This window comes from Mandrillus leucophaeus, unplaced genomic scaffold (genome assembly GCF_000951045.1).
Source record: "Mandrillus leucophaeus isolate KB7577 unplaced genomic scaffold, Mleu.le_1.0 Scaffold659, whole genome shotgun sequence".
In the NCBI taxonomy this organism is placed as follows: Eukaryota; Metazoa; Chordata; class Mammalia; order Primates; family Cercopithecidae; genus Mandrillus; species Mandrillus leucophaeus.
In genome coordinates this window covers 1468493-1479926 of record NW_012107130.1, presented here as the reverse complement: position 1 = coordinate 1479926, position 11434 = coordinate 1468493, and the positions used below count along the sequence as shown (strand labels likewise).

Genomic DNA, 11434 nt, shown 5'->3' with positions numbered 1-11434 from the left:
CTTGCCTGGTCCTACTTTCTCCCCTTTTCTTTCACAGGTATTTCCCGCTAAACCTCTTGCACTCCCACCTGTCAGAGCATCTGCTTCACAGAGAACTCAACCTGTCTCTCAGCTTGTGTCTTCTCCCCTGTGACAGGGGAATAATGGCATCATCCCACAGGTTGATAAAAACATTAGAACTAAGTAAAATACCTGCCACAAAGGAGGCATTCCATCAAAGGGAGCTGTTACTACTAGGGAATCTATCATTTCCATAGCTACATCCTAACTTTTAAATGAAATAGAGGTATCCATTATAATCCAAACCTAGAAATAGCCTCAATGCCCATCAACAGAAGAATGGATAAATACATTGTGCTGGGTCCATACAACGGAATTCTAATTAGCAATAAAATGAGTAAATCTCATCAGCATTAGATTGAGCTAAAGAAACCAGACACACAAAAAACACATGTTGTATGATTCCATTTCTCTGAAGTGCAAGAATAGACAAAACTAATGGGTGATGGTAAAGGCCAGGACTCAGTGGTGATCCTTAGGGGATAATGACCAGGGGCATGAGGGAACCTTCTAAGGAGCTGGAAATGTTCTCTATCTTGATCTAGATTCTGGTTATATCACACACACACACACACACACAAACATACACACAAACACACACAGACATACACACACAAACACACGCACATACACACACATACACACTTCAAAATCACAAAGCTTGCAATTAAGGTTAATATACTTTATGCACCTACCTTTGTACGTTATGGCTACATTTTTACAAACGGAAATACAGTGGGGAGTTTTTTTTTTTTTATTTGGCTTTTTTCCGGTTTAGTTTTTTAATTTTGGAAATTGCGGAAAATTGGAAAAAAAATCTCCTATGGCCCCACCTCGCAAAGATAACCAGTAGAGACCATTTAGATATTGCATTGCATTCTGTAGCCTTCTTGGCTCTACTTCTCTATGGTCCTCCTCTGGCTCATGGAGAAAGGAAGCTCCGCCATCATTTCCACCTTCTTGGAAATAGTGCTTCTCACCCCTCTTTCACTCTTTCCCTCAGATAAAACCTGAAGCTTAATAGTGTCAAAATTTCAATGTCCTCATCTGCACATCACGTTGCACCGCATCTTCTGGGCCGCTGGCTCCCTTTCTGGACAGCCAGGTCAGGAAGCCAGGTTCACTGTGTCTTCTGCCTTTACAGGAGATGAAATGCTAACTCAGGCCCCAAAGGACTTTCTGATGGGAATGTACCTGATGCTCCCCAAAGATGAAATGGTGCAGGCTTAGAGCAGTCAGAGCAGCCAAGCTTTTTGCCTGGCAGTTGTGTGAATTATGAGAGAAACGCATCTTCCAGCTTGCTTAGATGACCACAAACTGTCAAAGTGACCCTGTAGGAAACATCTCAAGGCAGAATATAATCAAAACCAGGCATGTGAAAAACTGGGGCTTTCTTCCTAGACTGCTGGTTCTCAAAGTGTGGCTCCTGGACCAACAGCATCAGCATTAGCATCTCCGGGGAACTGGTTAGAAATGCAAATTGGGGCCCCCACCAAGGACATAGTGAAAGAAACTCTGGGAATGAGACCCAGTCATCTGTGTTTTAACAGGCCCTCCAGGTGATTCTGAGGCACCCGTAAGTTTGAGAACCTCTGTTCTAGAGGTTTCTAAATTCCACTGCCAGAGAAAGCAAGGACACATTCACATGTGCTCTGCTCATGCGCATAACCAGTGTCCTGTGTCCTTGGTATGACTTACAGGCACACGCCAGATCCATATAACTTCAAAGTCTCTTGTTCTTTATATCCTGAACCCAAGGAAACACATTTCTTTTCTTTCTTTTTTTTTTTCTGTTAGCGGAACAAAGATGAAATATAGCCCAATGTTCCCTCAACAAAAAGATTTATTAATTTGTACTAATGACTGTTTAGAGAAAAACATAAAAACCAATGTCCTTGTTGAATGCTCCTCGAGGGCAAAATGTGGATGTTATCTGTAAAATCAACAAATTTGTCACCAAAGTGAAATGTTATCTTTTCCTGAAGACTTTCCCAGGCAGCTCAAGGCCTCAAGGACTAGACAGCCTCCCCCATCACCATGATCAAATGAAGAGGGTTAGAACTTGCAGCCATAACTCAAATGCCTTAAGATGGCTCAGATGTGTGTGTGTTTTCAGGTTAGGAACTTTCCTCAGAACCCCTGAAGAAAAGGGACCATGAACCTATTCAAAGACTCAAAGAATCCTCTCAGACCTATGCCCCTCCTTACCAGTGTGTTCTGGTAAATGCTTAACAATCTGCACATGCACGTGTGCATGCGCGTGTGCACACACACACCTTTATTTTAAATGTGTGGCATGTGATCCAAAAATAATAAAATATACAATATTCATTCTTGTAAATTTCATACAGCTAATTAACATTCATACTCATGCGTTAGTTCATTTTTACCTAACTCTTGTATCCATATCCAACCTAAGGTGGCAATTAACAAACAAGCATGATTCTGACATAAGTATTGGTTGATACATTGGTTTACATTTATGATTAAGACAAAAGCAAAACAACAAAATGCATGTCAAAATTTCTCTGATTCACATAGTGACATAAATGACTTCTTTACTAAATCAGATAATCATCTTTAAATACTGGAAGGATATTTCCTCAAATTTTTTGTGTTGTTTACAATATAACAGCTACAGAGACAACACAATTTTCAAGTTTCAGCTGTACTATTAACATTTCTTCCATCTTTCTTAAGCCTAGTTCAGGGGTGGTCAAACATATTTTGTTAAAGAGCCAGATAGTAAATATTTTAGGCTTTTTTGTTTGTTTGTTTGTTTGTTTGTTTGTTTGAGACAGGGTTTCGCTCTGTCACTGAGGCTGGAGTGTAGTGGCATGATCTCAGCTCATTGCAAACTCTGCCTCCCAAGTTCAAGCAATTCTCCTGCCTCAGCCCCAAGTAGTTGGGACTATAGTCGTGCATCACTATGCCTGGACGCTTTTTATGTTTTTTTTTGTAGAGATGAGGTTTTATCATGTTGAGCAGGCTAGTCTCGAACTACTGGGCTCAAGCAATCCACCTGCTTCAGCTTCCCAAAGTGCTAGGATTACAGGCATGAGCCACTGCGCCTGGCTAAGCATTTCAAGCTTTGTGGCCACATAGTCATTTTTTTTTTTACAACACTTTAAAAATGTAAAAATCATCCTTTGCTTGTGGGCTACACAAAAACAGACTGTGGGGAAAGTTCTCAACTCCTGGTCAAGACAATCAACACAACAATAGATTAAGCACTGCTTTGTAGCATTTGCCAGTTTCCGTGACATAAATAGTCCTACCATGGCCAACTTCAGGCTACACAACTTGATGTCACAGAATGTGGAGTTGGGAAGAGATGCCTAGTGGCAGAACATTATATAGTATTTCCACTATACTGATACAAAAGATATAAGTAACCTCAAGAGCATGGATAATAGCAAAATGTAGTAAAATAATTAGAAAGAGATGAGTTTCACATATGTATTAGCTTTGTGGGTTTTTTTGGTTTCGTTTTTTGAGACAGGGTCTCATTCTGTCACCCAGGCTGGAGGGCAGTGGCATGATCGTAGCTCACTGCAGCCTCGACCTCCTGGGCTCAAATGATCCTCCTGCCTCAGCTGGGACCACAGGTGTGTGGCACCACACCCAGCTAATTTTTTTAAAATTATGTTTTGTAGAGATAGGGTCTCCCTGTGTTGCCCAGACTAGTCTGGAACTCCTTGGCTTGAGTGATCCTCCCGCCCCAGCCTCCTAAAGTGTTGGGATTACAGGCATGAGCCACCACACCCAGCCAAGCTTAGTTTTTTCATATAATTTATTTAATTGCAAGGTTATATAATTTAATTTCTAATAATGGCTGAATTTAACAACTCAGCTCTCAAAATTAATTTGTCTCTTGTGAGTTGGTATGAGCACACCACTGTGACCATAACAAATTTCAACCTGTTTGTTTTGTTGGGAGGTAGGTAAAAAGAGAATCTTCACTCAATTTGGTCCATTATTCCTTGTAACAAAAGAATTTACTACAGGGTTTCTTTGAAGCTGGGAGTTTCCCTGGCTCTTCTAAAATAGGAAATGATTTTAGATGTTATTTTTACGTATTTTCAAAAAGAGGTCTGTCTCTATTCTAAACTGCTTCCTGACCACCTTTTGCTTCCAAATAATGAGAACTATTTAAAGGAAAAAGGAACTACTGTAGTGTGGTTTTAAGAAAAGCACATACTTTGCTCTTTCAGAAGTAGTTACACAATACTTCTGCCCATAAACTGGGGAAGAGTTAAAATAGCTTTCCAAGGTTCCTCCCAGGGCTGTGATTTTCCTCTCATCTGCTCAGGTAATGCCACTCATGGTGCTCATTCATTTATTCAGCTATTTGAGCATCTATCAACTGCCCGCCAGTGTACTGAGCTCCAGGGACACAGCAGAATGCAAGAGAGAAATGGCCCCTGCTGAATAAGTAATTATGCAGATTATTATTTACTTATACTTTACATTAGTACCTTAAAGGAGAGCATATAACATAGCGGCCTGATCTATTCTGGGAGGCTCAGGATGTGGCATTTAACCTGACACCTGAAGAATGAGTAGAAAGCCATGCCAAGGAAGAGACAAAAAGAAGTAGAACACCCTTCCTTCCAGGTGATGGGGACATCCTATAGGATGCTTGCCCAAAGCACAGGTACACATACAATACATACACAGATACACAGCATATGTTTGATATTAAAGTTCAATGGGGGGAGAAATTAGAAAAAAAAAGACGACGTCTTAAAAGGCTCCTGGGATGAAGGGGATGATAATTTTTCAAAAACAACATTGAGAAACATTGCTTTATATAAACAACTTGGTGCTCTTGAGCTATTATCACAGCAGTGGCAGAGCTAAGAGGCTGACTCCTCCCATGAGGACTAGCTACAGACCTGCAGGCTCCAGAGGCTGATACTAAGACAGGAAGTTAGAGGACTCATGGTTTCCCACAACTCCAGAAAATATCCTCTGTTATCTTTCAAATACTGCCTCTTCCTCGTTCTCTCTCTTCCCTCCTTCTGGAACTCCAACTGGACACTTACTGGAACTTCTCATTCTGTCCTCCATGTAGCTTAGCTTTCTTTTCTTATTTTTCTTTTTCTTTTTTTCTTTTCTTGAGACGGAGTCTCACTCTTTCGCCCAGGCTGGAGTGCAGTGACGCGATCTCGGCTCACTGCAAGCTCCGCCTCCAGGGTTCACGCCATTCTCCTGCCTCAGCCTCGCCCATAGCCCGCCACTATGCCTGGCTAATTTTTTGTATTTTTAGTAGACATGCTGTTTCACCGTGGTGTCGATCTCCTGACCTCGTGATCCATCCACCTTGGCCTCCCAAAGTGCTGGGATTACAGGCGTGAGCCACCGTGCCCGGCTCCTTTCTTATTTTTCATCTCTTTATTCCTCTGCTCTGCATTCTGGATAATTTCCTCAGCTCTATCTTCTGGTTCACTCATCCTCTCATCAACTGTGTTTAGTTTGTTGTTTAATCCCTCTGTTGAGTGTTCTCTTTTCCATTGCAATGCCTATATTTCGGTTCTTTTTTGCATTAACCTGTATTTTTCAAACTATTCTATTCTTGCCTTCTAGTTTCTATTCCTTTTTAAAACCTCTTTCAGTCAGGCACGGTGGCTCACGCCTGTAATCCCAGCACTTTGGGAGGATGAGGCGGGTGGATCACCTGAGGTCAGGAGTTCAAGACCAGCCTGGCCAACATGATGAAATCCCATCTCTACTAAAAAATACAAAAATTAGCCGGGCATGATGGCAGGCACCTGTAATCCCAGCTACTCAGGAGGCTGAAGCAGGAGAATTGCTTGAACCCGGGAGGCGGAGGTTGCAGTGAGCCGAGATCGTGCCACTGCACTCCAGCCTCGGTGATAGAGCAAGACTCTGTCTCCAAAAAAAAAAAAAAATCTTTGAACATTTTCAGCATACTTATTTTAAAATCCCTTTTAGATTTCCCTATGAGCTGTGGTTCTTAAGGTATGAATTCTTCCATTGGTTGCACTAGTCTTATGGTGGTTTATTTCCTCACAGACTTAGTAAGTTCTAGCTATGCATTCATCCTGAGTCATAGATACAAACACAGATTCATGTGCTATATACCACCTGGGTTTGAATTCTGGCTCTGCCACTTAGTACCTGTGTGTTCTTAGGTAGGTTATTTAATCTCTCTGTTCTTCAGTTTCAGTATCTGGAAAACAGGGCTGTTCTACAAATGAGTTATTAGGTTGGTGGAAAATGACTGCAGTTTTTGCCATTTATTTCAACGACAAAAACCACAATTACTTTTGCATCAACCTACATAATATAAGCCAAGCACTTAGGACAGTGTCTGGCACATAATTAAGCACTTGGCTAGTGTTATTACTGTTATTTGGCAGGAATTGTTTTACCTTGGAGTCTTGTGTACTTTGGGTTATGTGACTGCCTACTCTCAGCTCAAAGTGGCCAGTACACTTCTGAACTGTGTTTTTCCCCCATCCCCACTTATGGGCCAGCACTTCCCACTGCTAACTTTCCATAGGAGCTCAGATTCCACTCCCGTTCCCACCCTGCCATTCAAACCCTTCGCCCAGGATGTGTGACCACCTTTGGTTCTTCTGTAGGCTGTATAGTTACTGCTATGGCTTTGAGCTCTCTTTTCATTTCTGGCACTAGAATATGTTTATTTTTGCTTCTGCTCTCTATGACAGATTTAAATTTTTCGAAAAACAATGTGTTTGGAGCAGGAGAGGAGCTTCCTGCAACAGCTCAGGCAACCATACTGATGAGCAATCCCTAAAAATTCTTTTTTTTTTTTTTTAATTTTAAGTTTCGGGGTACATGTGCAGGTTTGTTATGTAAGTAAACATGTGCCATGGTGGTTTGCTGCATCGATCAAACCATCACCTACGTATTAAGCCCAGCATGCATTAGGTATTTTTCCTGATGCTCTCCACCCCCCACAGCCCCCTGAGAGGCCACAATGTGTGTTGTTCCCCTCCCTGTGTCCATGTGTTCTCATTCTCCCTGAACATTCTTCCTGAAGAGGCTTACCTCTCATTTGGCAGTGGGCTCCTTGACAGAACTCAGGACAAAGGCTGGATTCCTGGCGGGAAGGAATATATATTATTTGTTTTTGTATTCCCTGTGCCTGATATACTTGATATATGTTTACTGAATAAAGACATGAAAGACTACCTTGGCAACAGCAAGCACTACAAGTGGCCAGCTCACTGCTTGATTTCTCTAAGAATTACCACCACCATGTTGTAACCCTCTACCCCACCCTTCTTCCTGTGAATGAGCTCTGTCAAGGTGACATGGTTTCTAACACATGACAGTAGGTATCATTCAATCACTGATGATCTCAAGGGTGAGTAGGTTTCTTTTACTCTGTAAACAAAATGCCAAACTGGGAAATGCTGCAGAGGCCACATATTATTCTGACTTTCAGAGTATTGTTTCGAAAGCACCAGAGTAAAATGTTAAGCAGGTAGCTGATGCAATCTGGCAAAGTCAGTATCTAGCTCTATTTATATAAAGACACACACATATATCAGGCCATCAGAAGGATTTGTATAGAGAGTGACTCTCCTATGAAGGTAAAGGCCACCCCCTTTCAGTTCCAGTGACTGAGATACATTTTTCCAATCCCGGGGGCAAATACAGACACAGCAAGTTCCTTCTTCCTTTTGGAAATTTGGCAGGTAAGTCAAGTCTGTCTCTGTTGCCACATTCTCTCAAGATTTTATGACTGTGCACATGGCCTGTATGAAAGCTTCACTTAGGTCACCTTATGTCTTGGCAGCCAGTATGGTATATGACGATTCAGGAAGACCCTGGTGTTTCCCAGATGGGGCCAGATCTGGCCGTGCAATTATTGCCCTCCAGCTGGGAAATGTGACATGGGGGTGATGAAGTGGCTGCTGAGAAGGAGGCAGTTAGACTCTGAATTTGGTCTGTTCTTTATTTAAATCTAAAGATTGAACACACACACGTAGATCTAAAATCAATATCATACACACACACACACACACACACACACACACACTCTCACACATGCACCACTCCCCAACTGCACAGGGTATTTTTTAGGGATTCATGTGGATTCCCCTTAACACATACTTCCCAGTCTAATTGCCTATTCTTTCCCCTGTTTACATGCCATCTCATCATTCTCTCTTCCTTTACTCTCCTACTTATCTTTATCATTGCTTTTAACTGTGTGTTCCTATTAACCCAGATGATCAGTTTCAGACTCTTTGAGAAAGAGACAGGGACCCTAAATCCATTGTGAGCTGCTTTGTCTCATTCTCTCCCATGACCACAGAGAAGCATGTCTCTGTACCTTGATTCTCAGAGGAAACAGAGTCAGAAGCTACACCACCACTGGTAGCACAATGTTACTCTCCGGATGGACATTCTCATTTATAAAAAGAGTACTAGAATAAATTGCATTCTAATCCCAACAGCTCTAATAACTTGTCCTTCATTCTGTCAATATACTGATCACTGTTACTACAGAGGCAGCAGGGAACAAATATGGGCTCTGTATTTAAACAGACTTGGGTTCAAGTTCCAGCTTCAGCAGTTAATAGCTGAGTGACCCTGGGCAAGTTGCTTATCCTCTCTGAGCTTGTTTCTTCATCTGCTAAATTGGCATCAAGTAGAATATACAGACAGTCCCCAACTTGCAACTGTTTGGCTTGCAATGTTTTGACATTATGACAGGTTTATTAGGGTATTGAATGCATTTTTGATTTATGATATTTTTGATTTGTGATGGGTTTATCAGGACATAGCCCCATCATAAGTCAAGGAGCATCCATATATTCAAAGTGCTGGATACATAATCGGTGCTCTATAAATAGGTAGAATTACTATGATTATTTGGATGATGGTTGCAACCCTTAGTCCTTCCTTCCTGTCTCACTGGAGTTAGAGACAATCAGAGTTGAAAGGAGGACTCTAAAGATGAATAAAGCATCTTCTCACGGTCAAGTGCCAGCTCTGAGCTGCTGAATGCTCAGCATAGCACTGGCTCTCTAAGAGGCTCTAGGAGAAACAATGGGTAGACCTACTCCTGCTCTCAAAGGGCCCTGGCCATCCAAATGAGCAGATAAGATGAAAATGTCCACAAATGTTAAAAAAGGAAAAAAAAAAGGCTGGGCATGGTGGTTCATTTCTGTAATCCCAACACTTTGGGAAGCCGAGGCAGGATTGTTGAACCCAGGAGTTCAAGACCAGCCTGAGCAATGTAGGGAGACACTGTCTCTACAAAAACTAAAAATAAAATAGTCAGGCTTGGTGGTGCACACCTGTGGTCCTAGCTACTCAGGAGGCTGAGGTGGGAGGATTGGTTGAGCCCAGGAGATCGAAGCTGCAGTGAGCTATCATCACTCCACTCCACTCTAGCCTGGGGGACAGAGCACAACCCCATCTCAAAAAAGAAAAGAAAAAAAAGATGAAAATGTAAATATGAGTGGGCAATAAGACTAGTATCTGCTAAATTATTCCCTGTAGGCCACAAGTGCTGTGGACATTCAGAGAGGGGGTGCTGCTGTGAATAAGAAGTCCTCCTGGAGGAGGCAAGGCTCCAGCTGAGACTTAAAGAAAGGATGAGGCTTGGAGTGACCCCTAGAAAAGGTGGGAGCTCTGTGGGCAAATGCTGGTCAAACTTGAGAGGTAGGGACAACTGTTATTTCCAATTTACAGATAAGAAAATGGAAGGCCAGATAAGCCTAGTGACTTCTCTAAGGCCACTCAGCAAGTAATTGGTAGTGCTAGGATTTAGGTAGAGATCTGTCTCTGGTGTTGAAGGCTATGTTCAAAGCTGGCTCTGACTGAAGAAAGATGGGAAATAGGCAATAGCCATCGATGGTTTTCCAGATAGGAGTGACATAGAAAAGGCAGTGTGTTTTCTATATTCACAGTGCAGCAGGTGTTCAGGGGAAGATTCTGGCACTAGAGGGGTCAATTAGGAGGCAGTTGCAATACTTTAGGGCTGAGGTATTGAAGGCCTGATCCAGGGTAGGGGCATGGTGGGACTAGAGAAGGCATTAAGCCGTTAGGCATGTCAAAGGGCAAATTCACAGACTTGGGAACTGGCTGAATATGAAGAAAGAAAGACAGCAGGATGATTAAAGAATCTGATATGGGAACCAGAAGACTGGGCAATGCTGCTACTAGGCATATTGGGATAGCATACTCATTTTAAGGTTGCTGTTTATATAAAACAGAGCCTGGTTTCTTTTATTACTATTGCTATTAAATCTTTTAATTTTTTTGAAAAACCCACATACCATGAGAAAACAGACAAATTCAGAATATGAGATATTCTACAAGACTAGCCTGAACTCTTCAAAAATTCAGTGTCACACACAAAAATTAGGAGCACACACTGTTCTAGATTAAATGACACTAAAGGGACATAAGTAGATGCAATACACAAACCTTGGTTTTGGATTCTGGATTTTACAAAGCTATGAAAGACATTTGGGGAATATTGGGGCAATTTGAATATGGAGGATTCAAAATTAAATTATATTAGGAGATTATTGTTTATTTTCTTAGCTGTGATAATATTTTGTGGTTAGGAGGGAGAATCTTCTTATTCTTTAAAAAGTCATTCTGAAGAATTTAGTGGGAATGTGTTATGATGCCTGTGACCTTCAAATATGTGTGTGTGTGTGTGTGTGTGTGTGTGTAAATAGACTGATAGAAACAGAACTACACAGCAACTATGTTGAAATGCTAATTGTAGAATCTTGGCGGTTATATGTATGTTCATTGTTCTACTTCTTTGATCTATTTGTAAGTTTGAATGTTTTCAAAATAAAAATTCTGGAAAAAATAATGCATGAACATTGTGAAAAAAAAAAACAGTAAAAAAGGGTATGGGGGGAACCCTTCTACCCCAGACACCCAATATGCCTTCCCAGGAGCAACCACTGGTCACATTTCTTGAAATTTTATCTGCATTTTACAAGCCTGTGTATGTGTTTGTAAATTCTGTTAATAAATAGGTTCATGCTATGCATCTTTTTGTTAGCTACAAATAGACTCTCTTATCTATTCAACTGGGAGAGTAGTTAGTTAATTAAAAATCAGTAAAAGTGGAAGTGCTTGGACCCACTAGGGAGCCGTGACCAAGTGCATCCAGAATACTGTGGGTATCAATCAGTGCATTTTACACAGGAAATGCAGAGCATCCTTTAATTGTGAGAGTTGGCCCCACAGACGTCAGCTAAGCGAGATTCCACTGTAATGGCGGCAGCCTGCTTTTTTTTCTCACTTCAGGAGCCTTCCTGGAGGTGTCAGGAAGGCCTAGGTCTGCCACCATGGCCCCTGAGCCACTGGTAGAACTTTCAGGAATGAGAGAGATGAG

The 11434-nt window shown here is 41.7% G+C and overlaps 1 protein-coding gene across 2 annotated transcripts in view; it reads left to right on the top strand.

Annotated features, from left to right (window-relative positions):
- The first annotated feature begins 7588 nt into the window (after positions 1-7588).
- Positions 7589-11434, top strand: part of PLAC1 (placenta-specific 1) — a 92945-nt gene continuing 89099 nt past the window's right edge. The window contains exon 1 of one of the 2 annotated variants that reach the window (XM_012001323.1): positions 7589-7754. The gene's annotated coding sequence lies outside the window, so the exon portion shown is untranslated. The remainder of the gene's footprint in view (positions 7755-11434) is intronic. The other variant, XM_012001324.1, reaches the window with a different exon arrangement.